Below are 13,193 nucleotides of genomic sequence, written 5' to 3'. Positions count from 1 at the left end.
GCAAGCGGGACTGGTGCCTAGATTGTCAAGGCTATAAATGGGTTCTGAAAGGAACAGGCACTTACTCTGGACTGGCCTTTGCATGCCTGGTGGGAGCATGCCCAGGGTTTGAGAAAGGATGGGGGCATAAGAAGGCATTGTATTAATGCTGTCTTTCCAAGACTTACCCATTCAGACTAAGTAATGTACTTCCAGCACATAAGGGCCAACAAGAGATACCTCACAGTAAAGGTTTAATAAGGAGGGTTTTTTTTTTTTTTTTCTTGTTGGTTGTTTGGTTTGTTGATTTTTTTAGATGAGGTTTCTCTATAGAACAGTTCTAGCTGTCCTGGAACTCACTTCATAGACCAGGCTGGTCTTAGAATCAAAGGGATCTGCCTGCCTCTGCTTCCTGAGTGCTGGGCTTAAAGGCGTGCACCACCACTGACTGGCTTGGTTTGACCCCACCACCCCCAGACAGGGTTTTTCTGTGTAGCCTTGACTGTCCTAGAACTCACTCTGTAAACCAGGTTGGCCTTGAACTCACAGAGATCCACCTGCCTCTGCCTCCTGAGTGCTGGGATGAAAGGCGTGCGCCACCACCACCTGGCTAGGATTGATTTTTTTTTTTTAATGTGTGTGTGTGTTAGTTACTTTTGGTTGCTGTGATAAATCACCATGAACAAGAAAGAATTATTTATGGTTCCAGAGGAATGAGAATCCATTATGTATAGCGGCAGGACCAGAAGCTAAGAACTCACATGGTGAACGGCAAGCATGAAGCAGGGTGAGCAAACTGGAAATGGCAGTAGGCTTTGAATCTCCAAGCCTGTTCCGAGTGATGTGCTTCTTCCAGGAAGGCTGGCTGCCGAAAGCTCCCCAAACAGCGCCACCAACTGGCAACTAACTGTTCAAACAGCCAAGACTATGGGGGGCATTTCTCATTCAAACCACCTCTCTCTCTCTCTCTCTCTCTCTCTCTCTCTCTCTCTCTCTCTCTCTCTCTCTCTCTCCCACCCCCCCTCTCTCTCTCTGTGTATAGGTATGTAGTTGTGGGGTGTCTTCTTCCATTGCTCCTTGCCCTATTCTGATGAGTCAGGGTCTCTTACTGAACCCAAAGATTGTTGGGAGCATACAAATTCTGTGGAATAATCCTTCTGTACACTATAAAGATGTGTTGCTCTCATTGATAATAAAAAGCTGATTGGCTAATGGCTGGGCAGGATTTTCAGGGCAGAGAGAATGCTGGAAAGATGGAGAGTATGAGTTGGAGGAGTCACAAGCCAGATGTGGAAGAAGCAACATGAGAAGTTCATAAATGAGGTAGATGAGTCTTAGGGCAGCACACAGATTAATAGAAATGGGTTAATTTAAGTTGTAAGAGCTGGTTGGAGCCTAAGCTACTGGCCAAACATTTATGATTAATAATAAGTCTCTGTATGGTTATTTGGGGAGCAGCTGGTAGGACAGAGCCAATCTGTGGTCTAGACAGAAAACTCCAGCCTACACACGAAGGTCCTTACACCTGTGTGTAGGTGCTTGCGGAGGCCAGAAACAGGTGTTGAATCCCTGGAGGTAGTTACACAGGTGTGAGCTATACAGCATAGGTGCTAGGAACCAAACTATTGTCCTCTGCAGGAGCAACAAATGCTCTTAGCTGATGAGCCATCTCTATAACCCCTTGTTTCAGTATTTTTGAGGCAAGGACTTACTAAGTAGCCCAGGCTAGCTTTGAACTTGAGCTCCTCCTGTCTCAGCCTCCTGAGTGCTGGGATTCCACGCCCAACTCTAAAGAAGAACTGGGATGAATAATCAAAACATTGGTTGTTTAAATCAATGGGCATGCAGCTGTGCACGCTGGCTGTTTGATGTGTGCCCACAGTGAGCACAGAGGCAGTGCCAGGCAAGTGTGGTAGAGTCCTCTGCTGTTTGGTGAATGCAAGAGGTCGGAGTTGGAGAAGATACTGGAATGGCCATGCAGTTCTTTCCAATGAGGATGGGAAGCAACCACTGAAGAGGAAAAGTATTGAGGAAAAGTATCGACTGCGTTTTCTCCTACGTCCTCTCAGTTTCTTTCTCCTTGATGTGGTGGCCCCCAGGGGCAGGGGTTCCACAAGCTTCACCTAGATAATTCATAGCTATCATTTTTGGGTGTTCATGTGAGAATCCCCACGGGTCTGAAGTCACAGTTATTAGTCCCAGACATGGGTGCTGACAACTGAACCTAGGTCCTCTGCAAGAGCAGCAAGTGCTCTAACCAGTGAGCCATCCCTCCAGCCTGGGACACCGCGATGGATTGCATTCTACCCCATCAAGCAGCTCTCGCAGTTGAGCTAGGAGACTGGTGGACTGGAAGCAGAAGCCTGCTGCACAGCCTCGTTCTCCTTCTGACTCTGGGTGGGATTTCTCGTCAGTGGGCTTATTTGTGCTTCAGTCAGGTGCTTTTCATAGTCTCTCCAGATTTTTCTAATTGTCCTCAGAGGAAAGTTTGGTTTGAAACATCCAGCTTACCCTCAACAGAAACATAATATCTCTTCTCAAAGATGTGTTTCATGGTGGTTAAATATATATTACATAAAATTTGTCAGCTAGAAAATGGATGGAACTAGAAAAAATCATCCTGAGTGAGGTAACCCAAACCCAGAAAGACAGTCATGGTATGTACTCACTCATAAGTGGATTCTAGATATAAAATAAAGAACAATCAAACCACAACCCATAGAACCATAGAGGCTATATATATAGCATGGAGGTCCCTAGGACAACTGTGGCTTATAGTAAATTTCAGTTTTACTCAATTATTGAAAAAAAATAGCCAAACGAATGGAAACACATGAACTATGAACCAAAGGCTGAGGGGCCCCCAGCTGGATCAGGCCCTCTGAATAGGTGTGACAGTTGATTGGCTTGATCAGTTTGGGAGGCAACTAGGCAGTGGGACCAAGTCCTGTGCTCATTGCATGAATTGGCTGTTTGAAACCTGGAGCTTATGCAGGGACACTTGGCTCAGTCTGAGAGGAAGGGACTGGACCTGCCTGGACTGAGTCTACCAGGTTGATCGCAGTCCTCGGGGGGAGGATTTGCCCTGGAGGAGGTGGGAATGGGGGGTAAGCTAGGGGTAAGGGGAGGGTGTGGGAGGGGGGAGATTAGGGGAACCCGTGGCTGATATGTAGAACTGAATGGTATTGTAAAATAAAATATATAATAAAAAAAAAAGAAAAAAAATTTGTCAGCTAAAAACCATTTTATAGGGCCAGTGAGATGGCTCAGCGGGTCAGGACACTTGCTGCCAGCTCGAGTATCTGAGTTCGCTCTCTAGGGACCACATGCTAGAGGAAGAGAATCAACGCCTGCAAGTTGACCTCTGACCTCCACACATATGCCATGTCCCCACACTAATACCCACCCAGACACAAATAAATAAATGTAGAAACAAATAAATAAAACTATAAAGCCATTTTATAGTGTAGCTTTCTGTGATGTGTGGTGCTTTCTGTGTTTGTTTGAAAATCCCCACTAACTAGATCCAGAACATTTCCACCAACCCAAAAGGAAGCTTCAGCTCCACTAAGTTCTTCCCTGTTCCTCTCCCCTCCACCATGGTAACCCACCACTAGTCTGCCCTCTCTAATGAACTTGCCTCTCTAGATAGCTCATAACGGTGGGATCTGCATTAAGTGGCCTTTTGTATCTGGATTCTTTTTTTTTTTTTTCCGAGACAGGGTTTCTCTGTGTAGTTATTGGTGCCTGTCCTGGATCTCACTCTGTAGACCAGGCTGGCCTCAAACTCACAGAGATCTGCCTGGCTCTGCCTCCCGAGTGCTGGGATTAAAGGTGTGTGCCACAACCGCCCAGCTGTATCTGTATTTTTTCACTTAGCATGTTTTTAAGGACATAGTTTATTTATTTATGCTTGTTTGTGGGTTGGTAGGGTGTGTGTGTGTGTGTGTGTGTGTGTGTGTGTGTGTGTGTCTATCAGTATGTGCACTATGATTGTGCAATGCCTTCAGGGGCCAGAAGAGGGCATCTGATCCCCTAGATCAGGAGTTACAGAAGGTTGTAAGCCAATTGATACAGGTGCTGGGAACTGAAATTAGGTCCTCTGAAAGACCAGCAAGCCCTCTTATCTACCGAGCTATCTCTCCAGCCCCTCCCCCACATATAATATATATGCCTTTCGAAAAGTATATAAAAGCAACACACACACACACACACACACACATACACACACACACACTATTGTAATCCCAGCACTTAGGCGGGTCTGAAATACACTGTGAAATCTTATCTCAAAAACACTAACAAAAATCCACAATGAGACACACACTCACACATCTCAAACAGGACTCAAGATTCCGGCAGCTATTGCCTCTCTGCCTTCTGAAACTGCTGCCCTACAGCAGGGACACAGAGTCAAGATCACAATAAACAAGATGCTGGCATTTGACAGCCCATTACTCTCCTCTGCGAGAGCAGGGTGTACTCTTACCTGCTGAGCCATCTCTCCAGCCTCCAGTGTGATAGTTCAGTGCATACCTACAATGTGTACCGATCGAATCAGGATAATTACTGTTTCTCTCTCCTGTCGTTACTTTGTGTTTGGAGCCTTTGAACTCTCTTCGAGTTATTCATAAAATATAGCACAAGTTACTGTGAATTACAGTCACCCCACGAGCCTGTTACTATTCCTAGGCTCTCGTTCACTTTTTGTTTAAATCTGTCTGCAATGTGTCGGCTCCTCCATTAATTTCAACCTCCCTGGCTTCATTGCTTTGTGCCTCTTGATAATAACATAACTGGTTTTCATTTTCTTTTACGAAGTGTGTTTACATCAGCTTTACTCGTGCTCAGAACAAGTTTAGTGCTGTTCCAGTTTGATTTCTGCGGCTGTGATAAACACCAGAACCAACAGCAAAGTGTGGGAGGAAGGGGCTTCTGGGCTGTAGGCTCCAGTTCCTCAGCGACAGAAGCCACGGCAGAACTGAAGCAGGGACCACGGAGGAGTGCTGCTTACTGGCTTCTTCTCCTGACTCCCTCAGCTACCTTTCTTGTACTTCTCCCAGGCTTGCCTGCCTAGGGATGGCATCGCCCCTAGCGGGCTGGACTCCCTCCCCAACATCAACTGACAATTTAGGAAAATGCCTCACAGACATACCCATGAGCCAGTCTGATGGAGGCCATTCCTTCGCTGAGGTTCCCTCTTCTTCAGGTGTGTCAAGTTGACAACTGGAGCTACAGACGACAAGTACACTGCTGTCTTCTTTGGTGCCCCCATATTTATCTATTTACTTGTTTGTTTATTTGTGTTGGTGTGTGTGTGTGTGTGTGTGTGTGTGTGTGTGTGTGTGTGTGTGTGTATGCATGCATGTAGAAGTCAGAGGACAGCTTGTGGGAGTTGGTTCTCTCTTCTACCATGTGTCCCAGGAATTGAACTCAAGTTGTCAGGTTTGGCTGCGGGCTCCTTTACCTGATGAGCTGTCTTGCTCACCCTCTGTTTCCATGTTTCTGTATTTCTCTTCCTTTCATGCAATTTGGAAGCTATTCAGACTATTTTCAGTTCTATTAGTAGACAGCTTTTTAATTTTAAGTAGTGCATTTAACTAATGTTTATTTGTTTTTTCTTTTTCTTTCGAAAAAGACTTGTTTACTCATGTGTTTTTATGTTTTTTTTTGTTTTTTTTTTTTTTTTTTTTTTTCGAGACAGGGTTTCTCTGTGTAGCTTTGCGCCTTTCCTGGAACTCACTTGGTAGCCCAGGCTGGCCTCGAACTCACAAAGATCCACCTGCCTCTGCCTCCCGAGTGCTGGGATTAAAGGCGTGCGCCACCACCGCCCGGCATGTGTTTTTATGTAAGTTGCATGTACGCCTGCATGACAGAAGAGTGATCAGATCTCATTACAGATGGTTGTGAGCCACCATGTGGTTGCGGGGAATTGAACTTAGGACCTCTGGAAGAACAGCCAGGGCTCTTAACCACTGAGCCATGCCTCCAGGCCCTGTTTGTTTTTTCAAGACAGGGTTTCTTTGTGTAGCCCTGGCTGTCCTGGCACTTGCTCTGTAGACCAGGCTGGACTGGAACTCAGAGATTTGCCTGCCTCTGGCTCCTGAGTGCTGGGATTAAAGATGTGCTAACTAATATTTCTTAATTTATCATCTTAGAAAATAATACCATTTATTCCTTAGAGAAGAAGAAGGCTAATGGTCCAAGCTGCTCCACAGCCTCTGTGAAAACACAAGCAGGTCCTCAAAAAGTTAGAAATGAACGGTCCTGCCATCTAGCGATTTCATCCTGGGAGTATAAAATTAAATGGAAGCAGGAGCTTAAACAAATATTTGCACATCTATGTTCATGGTAGACTTATTAATAGTAGCCCAAAGGTGGAAGGAGTCCAAATGTCCATCAACAGACAGATCAGCTCAGTCAGGTCTATCCATACAATGAAGTATATATACTCAACTTTAAAAAAACCGAGATGCCGCTTCCTGTTGCGGCCACCTTCGGAGAGCAGCAGCCATGGCCCTGCGCTACCCCATGGCCGTGGGCCTCAACAAGGGCCACAAGGTGACGAAGAACGTCAGCAAGCCGAGACACAGCTGGAGGCGCGGGCGCTTCACCAAGCACACCAAGTTCGTGCGGCGGCGCGCCATGGAGCTGCTCAAGGTGTCCAAGGACAAGCGCGTGCGCTCAAGTTCATCAAGAAGAGGGTGGGCACGTACATCAGCGCCAAGAGGAAGCGGGAGGAGCTGAGCAACGTGCTGGCCGCCATGAGGAAGGCCAGGCCAAGAAGGACTGATTCCCCACCCCCAATAAAAGTTGCTACCAGCAGAGAGAGAGAGAGAGAGAGAGAGAGAGAGAGAGAGAGAGAGAGAGAGAGAGAGAGAGAGAGAGAGAGAGCGCGAGCTACCAAACCAGGCTACAACATGGGTGAGCTTTTTGTTGTTGTTGTTGTTGTAAACAGGGTTTCTCTGTGTAGTTTTGGTGCCTGTCCTGGAGCTCACTCTATAGACCAGGCTGACCTCAAACTCACAGAGATCCTCCTGGCGTGTGCCACTGCCACCCGGTGGGTGAGCTTTGAGGGTATCAAGCTGAGTGAAATAATTCACCAGAAGGTAAGTGCTTTATGTGTCCACTATATGGGGCAGCTAGAGTAGTCAGAGACCTCAACGTATAGAAAGCAGACTGGTGGTTCTCAGTGCCGTAGGACTATACACATGGAATGGTTAAAATGGCTCAGGGGGTGAGGGTGCTTTCTGCCAGCTTGATGAGTTTGATTCCTGGGACCCACAGGGGAAAGAGATATCTAACCCCCAAAAGGTGTCCTCTGACCCCCACAGTTACACCATGGCATGTTTATGGCCACTCCACCCCACCCCCACAAAACAATAAATGTAAAACTGTAAATGTTATGTTTTATGTATTTTCACACACACACACACACACACACACACACACACACACACACACACACACACACAGCAGGCATGGTGGCAATGCCTTTAGTCCCAGAATGTGGCAGGCAGATCTCTGTGAGTTGGAGGCCAGCTGGTCTACATAGAGAGTTCTAGAACAGCCCTGTCTTGAAACAAAACCAGACCAACAACAACAGAAACAAGTAAACAGAATCTCCCTTCGCCTCCAGTCTCTTTCATCTCCTGTCTTACCTGTGTGTATGTGCACGCTGTGTGTGTGTGTGTGTGTGTGTGTGTGTATAGGCCAGAGGCTAATGTTGGTTATCTACCTCAGTGGCTATCCACCTTTTTTGGTTTCATTTTTAAGATAAAATGTTAATTTATCTTTGAAAGTTTCATACCTGTGCACAAAGTATTCTGACCATATGTCTCCACACTCCTTCCTCCAACTCTCCTGCTTTCATCTCCCCCTTCATGTCTTCTCTCCTCCTCTTTTGTCTTCCCTGTTTTAGAATAGCTCACCAAGTCCAGTTAGAGCTGCCTGTATACACATGGGTGTGGGGCCATCCATTAGAGCACACGTGATCTAGCAGTGGCCACGCATCCGAAGAAAAATGACCTCCGTCTTCCAGCATCCATCAAAAAGTCACTGTCTCCTGCTTGGGGAGGAGGAGCGGCTGAGCCCCTCCCCCCTCCATACTAGAATGCGGATTGGCTTGATCTGATCAACCTCAGATGCAGTGAATTCATGAGCTCCTTGCCCATGCCAAGTCCAAAAGACACTTCACAGCATCTTCCCATCCTCAGGCTCTTACCTTCGTTCTGTCCCTTCTGAGATGCTCCCTGGACTTTTTGAGGGGCACAGGGGGCTTATTTGGATCCCTGGAGCACCCATGGTCATTTATTCTGAGCACTCTGACCAGTTATGAGTCTCTGCATTAGCCACTGCCCACTGCCAAAAGAAACTCCTCTGACCGTGGTTGAGAGCAGCACAAACCTGTAAACATAAACATAAATATTTAAAAGGCAGTGTGACAACATGGCAATTTAGTGAAAATACTTGGGCCTCTCATCTTCCCAGCCATAGGTTTTTGATCAATCACCTGCTTTTTCGAGACAGGTTGTGGTAGTTTGAATGTAATTGGCTCCTGTAATTTCATAGGGAGGGCCACTATTAGGAGGTGTGACTTTGTTGGAGTGAGTGTGGCCTTGTTGGAGGAAGTGTGTCACCATGGGGGCGGGCTTTGAGGTTTCCTATGCTCAGGATACCACCCAGTGTCTCAGTCAGTTTCCTGTCGCCCGCAAGATGTAGGACTCTCAGCTACTGCTCCAGCACCATGTCTGCCTGCATGCTGCCATGCTCCCCATCATAATGGTAATGGACTGAACTTCTGAAACTATAAGCAAGCCACCCCAATTAAATGTTTTCTTTAGAAGAGTTGCTGTGGTCATGGTATTTCTTCATAGCAATAAAACCCCCAAGACACAGGTTCTCTAACTGAACCTGGAGTTCATCGATTTGGCTAGGCTGCCTGACCAGCAAACCACCTGTCTCTGCCTCTCCATGTCTGGCTTTTTATGTGCTGCTGGGACTAGGAACTCACATCCTGGGAGAAAACAAGCACTGCTCTGGTAATTATAATCACTGTGGCTGATTGTGTGTTTGAATGGATTTGGTGCTTGCCCCCAGCCTGTTTACGACTCTGTTTTCTGGCGTTAGTTCCCCTTTCTCTTTTTGAGACAGTGTCTCATATGTAAATCAGGCTAGCCCTCAACTCACAATCTTCCTAGCTCTGCTTCCCAGGGCTCCTCTCTCCTTTTAAATTATTTTAGTTATTGTTTTTATTTACACATGTCTCTGTGTTACCATGTATGTGTGGGTGCCCGCGGAGGCCAGAGGAGGGAATCAGGTCCCCTGGAGCTGGAATTACAGGGGATGTGAGCTACCTAACATGAGCGTTGGGAACAGAACTTGGGTCCTCTGCAAGAGCAGCCTGCCGCCTTGAACACTGAGTCAGCTCTCCAGCTCTTGTAGCAGGTTTTCTTGTTCTTTCTTTGGGACAGGATCCCACTGTGCAGTTCAGACTAGCCTGGAATTTGTGATCCTCCTGCCTTAGTCTCCTGAGGTCTGGGATTACAAGTATATGTATGTTAAAAGTATGCTCCAGGTTTGTGTCATTTCTTAATTTAGATGTGTTTGTTCAATGTCAATGTGTCTTCAGAGTGATGTATTTCCAGGTGATAAAAATAAATAAGAAACCAAGCATGGCCAGGCCTTTCATCCCAGCACTGGGGAGGCAGAGGCAGGTAGATTTCTGAAATGGAGGCCAGTCTGGTCTACAGAGTGGGTTCCAGGACAGTCAGGACTGATACACAGAGAAATCCTGTCTTGAAAAACAAAACAAAAGTAAGAAAAGAAAGGAGGGAGGAAGGAAGGGAGAGAGGAAGGAAGAGAAAGGAAGGAAGGAAGGAAGGAAGGAAGGAAGGAAGGAAGGAAGGAAGGAAGGAAGGACAGACAGAGGGAACTAAGCATGGTGGTGTGGGCTTGTAACCGCAGCACTCAGAAAGCTGATGTAAGAGCTTCAATTAGAGCTTAGAGCCCAGATCCTGTTCTTAAGACACAACACACCAACACAACACACACACACACACACACACACACACACACACACACACACACACACACACACGAGCTGGAGGATGGCTCAGTGGATAAAGTACTTGTTGAGCAATCATGAGGACCGGAGTTGGGATCACCAGGCTCATGTATGTAGCTGAGAGTCCCACACATGAGCTTATACTCTTGCTCAGGGTAGGGCAGGGATAAAAGGCTAGCTCACGCTTGCTGGCTTCCAGCCTCACCCTAGACAGGCAAGCCCCAGGTTCAGGGAGGAAATCTGCCAAAAAAGGAATAAAGCTGAGATTGATAGAGAGCACCTGACATCTTCTTTCTGGCTTCTGCATGCACACGGACACACACACACTTATGTGCACACATATTCACCTACAGGGACATACACAAGATTAATTAATTAAACGAACAAAAAAATGTTAGAGAGTGTGCTTCCCTCGGGGTCTTTCGAGGTGGTCCTTCCCTCTTGGGCTCAGGGACAGCTCCTTCCCGCCTTAGGCTCTGGGGCCAGTCTCTCCCTTCTATTCTCCTTCCCTCCTGCTCACACCTCCTCAGCAGTGCCTTTAATAAACCCTCCTCGATTATCCAGCTTAGAGTGGCTTCTGTTTCCAGCTGGGACTAGTGCAGGGAAGACAGCCTCCCCCCCCCACCTCCATCACTCCCTCTTTCTCCTTCCTCCTGTGAGCGGGGCGCCAGGGTAGGCTCTCCTATCGCACATCTCATCTGCTCTGTGGCTGGCCTTGTCCCTGGGTGGTCAGGAACAGAATATTCCTTCTTTCGGAGCCGCTAGAGTCCTGGCGGCTTTTCAGAGTGGGCCGCCCATCCCCCCAACCTCTCAGCCGCTCCACCCCGGCCGGCAGCCCACACAGCTCCCTCCGGTCCTCCTACGCCTTCTTCCTTATAGAAGACCAGTTTCATTTCCCAGTCTGACATCTTGAGACGGTGGAAGAGAGCGAATCTGTTCCATCAGTGTCTAGAAGGAGCATTTACCCGTGCGGGCCAACACATTAGGATCTGGGTTTTATTGCTTGCTCAATCCGTGTGTGCAGATTTTCTTGTGTTAGTAGTTAAAAATGTAATAAACAAGGATGAAGAAGAAGAAGGACAACAAAAAACCCCAAAAAACAAAAACCCAAACCTCAAATCTCTCTTGCTTAACAACAACGAAAGATTCCTTAACAGACCCTTGTAAGTCGCATTGCTGAGTAATATTGGTCCAACGGACCTGGAACGGTTTGAAAAAGGAGCGGAGAGTTGGGTTCACATTAAAGAAACACAATGACTCTTCATCTGGCTCCGGGGGAGACCAGAGCCGCAGCGGGAACGGGAAAGAAAGGGAAGGAGTTGAACATTTTTGCAAACAAATGATAAAACTGCCTTTTAAAGGAGGTGGTGGTGGTGGGGGGACCCTTGTCCAAACAAGACATTCGCAGAGGTAGGAAATCGGTTCAGCAATTGTTTACAATGTGCAGGCGGTCCGTCCAAAGTCAACAGAGCCCGGGAGCGTTGCCCTGGAGCCTCCAGCTCTCTGCCAGCCGCCTGCCATCTCGCTCTCAGCTATTTCTGGGACATAGTTCCCTCCCTTGAAAAACAAACTTTGTCCCCACTGTCGTCCCCAATTAAAAAAAAAAAAAAAAAAAAAAAACCCAAAAAACAAAGAACAGTTTCTGCAACCTCAACTGTGTTTTCCAGAATGGTTATACAAATGCGGGCCTGGATGCAAAGTGTCTGGGGGAGGGGCTCGTTCTGCCAGGTGCCAAGGTGGAAATTTCCATTGCATTCCAAGATCCGTTCACCTGTGGCCAAGGAAACCTAGGCCCTCTCATAGGGAAGATCTTGACTAATGAACAGCCGGTGACTTATGTTCTGTTCTACAGTTAGTTGGCTCTGTAAATCCCAAGCGAAGTTTGCTTTTACTAAAAAGCTGCAGTGATTCACATCTGGCTATCAACAGTGGCCTAGAAGTCAATCCTCTCGGCTTATTTGTTCCCCACCATGAGAACCGCATTACTAATCCTGCTTTTCAGTTCATCCATCCATTTGCCTCTCTAGTTTGTGTTAATAATGCAGTCACGTGGTTTGAAACATTTAAAAGCACAGGGAACGGGTAGCTCAGTTGGTAAAGCGCTTGCCTCACGTGCACAAGGAACTGGGTTCAACCCCCAACAGAGACACATAGACACATGGACACACACACACACACACACAGAGAGAGAGAGAGACAGACAGACAGACAGACAGACAGACACAGAGAGACAGGCACACAGAGACACAGAGATAGAGAGACAGAGAACAGCACAGTAAACACTTTCTTCTCTGTCTCCATCCTCCCATTCATCACCTGCCCGCTGTTGTTAATTTGCATTATCTGTCCAAAGATGCTAAGCACTGGGAAGAGGTTCAAGGGGGTATTGTTGCCAGGAGACAGAAGAGTCCCAGGCACCAGTCCTAGCCGACTCTAATCTGCATGTGACATTGTGCATACCACTTTCCCTGCCTGGACCTCATCTAAGACATCTGTGACAAATGAAAATCATAGCTGACATTTATTGGGCCACTGTGCAATGTGTTCATGTTTGCTTGCAGAGGAAGGCTTGCCACAGCCCTGTATAAGGAGGTGTGATTAACCCCCATTTAACCAACAACAAAAGTGAGACACAGAGACGTTAAATAATGTGTGCAGGTCATACCTAATTACAGGAGCTGTTGGATTTTATGAAGCAAGGCCGCCCGACACTTGTCACTCGCAGCCACCAAAACCACTCTGCTGTCGTGCCGGGCCTCTGGATGATGCTTACAGTATCCAGTGTGGCTTGAGACAGGATGCTGACCCACAGGGTTCCCTCTAGATTTGGGGTCTATGGCCCCATGTCTAGTGCCTGTAAAACCCTGGCCAAGCAGTTCTGACTCACTCAGCCCCATTTAGATGGTAGGGTGACAGCTGGCAAGAGGGGACAGCCGAGCATGGTGCAGTGCCAGCCCTGATGCTAGGCTAGTGCCTCCCTCATCAGAGCAACAGCATGAAAGGATTTATTTGTAACAAAATAGCAATGCATATAATTTCAAAAGTCAACTAATATTGGTCTTGTTTGTTTTGAGACAAGGTCTTACTGTGTAGCCCAGGCTGGTGTTGAACCGGTGATCCTTCCAAGTGCGGTTACAGACCATGCCAT

The 13,193-nt window shown here is 47.2% G+C and overlaps 1 pseudogene; it reads left to right on the top strand.

Annotated features, from left to right (window-relative positions):
• Window positions 1–6,447: 6,447 nt before the first annotated feature.
• LOC102927876 (large ribosomal subunit protein eL36 pseudogene) lies at window positions 6,448–11,901 on the top strand (annotated as a pseudogene).
• The last annotated feature ends 1,292 nt before the right edge of the window (window positions 11,902–13,193 follow it).

This window comes from Peromyscus maniculatus, chromosome 7 (genome assembly GCF_049852395.1).
Source record: "Peromyscus maniculatus bairdii isolate BWxNUB_F1_BW_parent chromosome 7, HU_Pman_BW_mat_3.1, whole genome shotgun sequence".
Lineage (NCBI taxonomy): Eukaryota > Metazoa > Chordata > Mammalia > Rodentia > Cricetidae > Peromyscus > Peromyscus maniculatus.
Note: the sequence above shows the minus strand (reverse complement) of the source record. Positions and strands in the feature narration are given on the sequence as shown.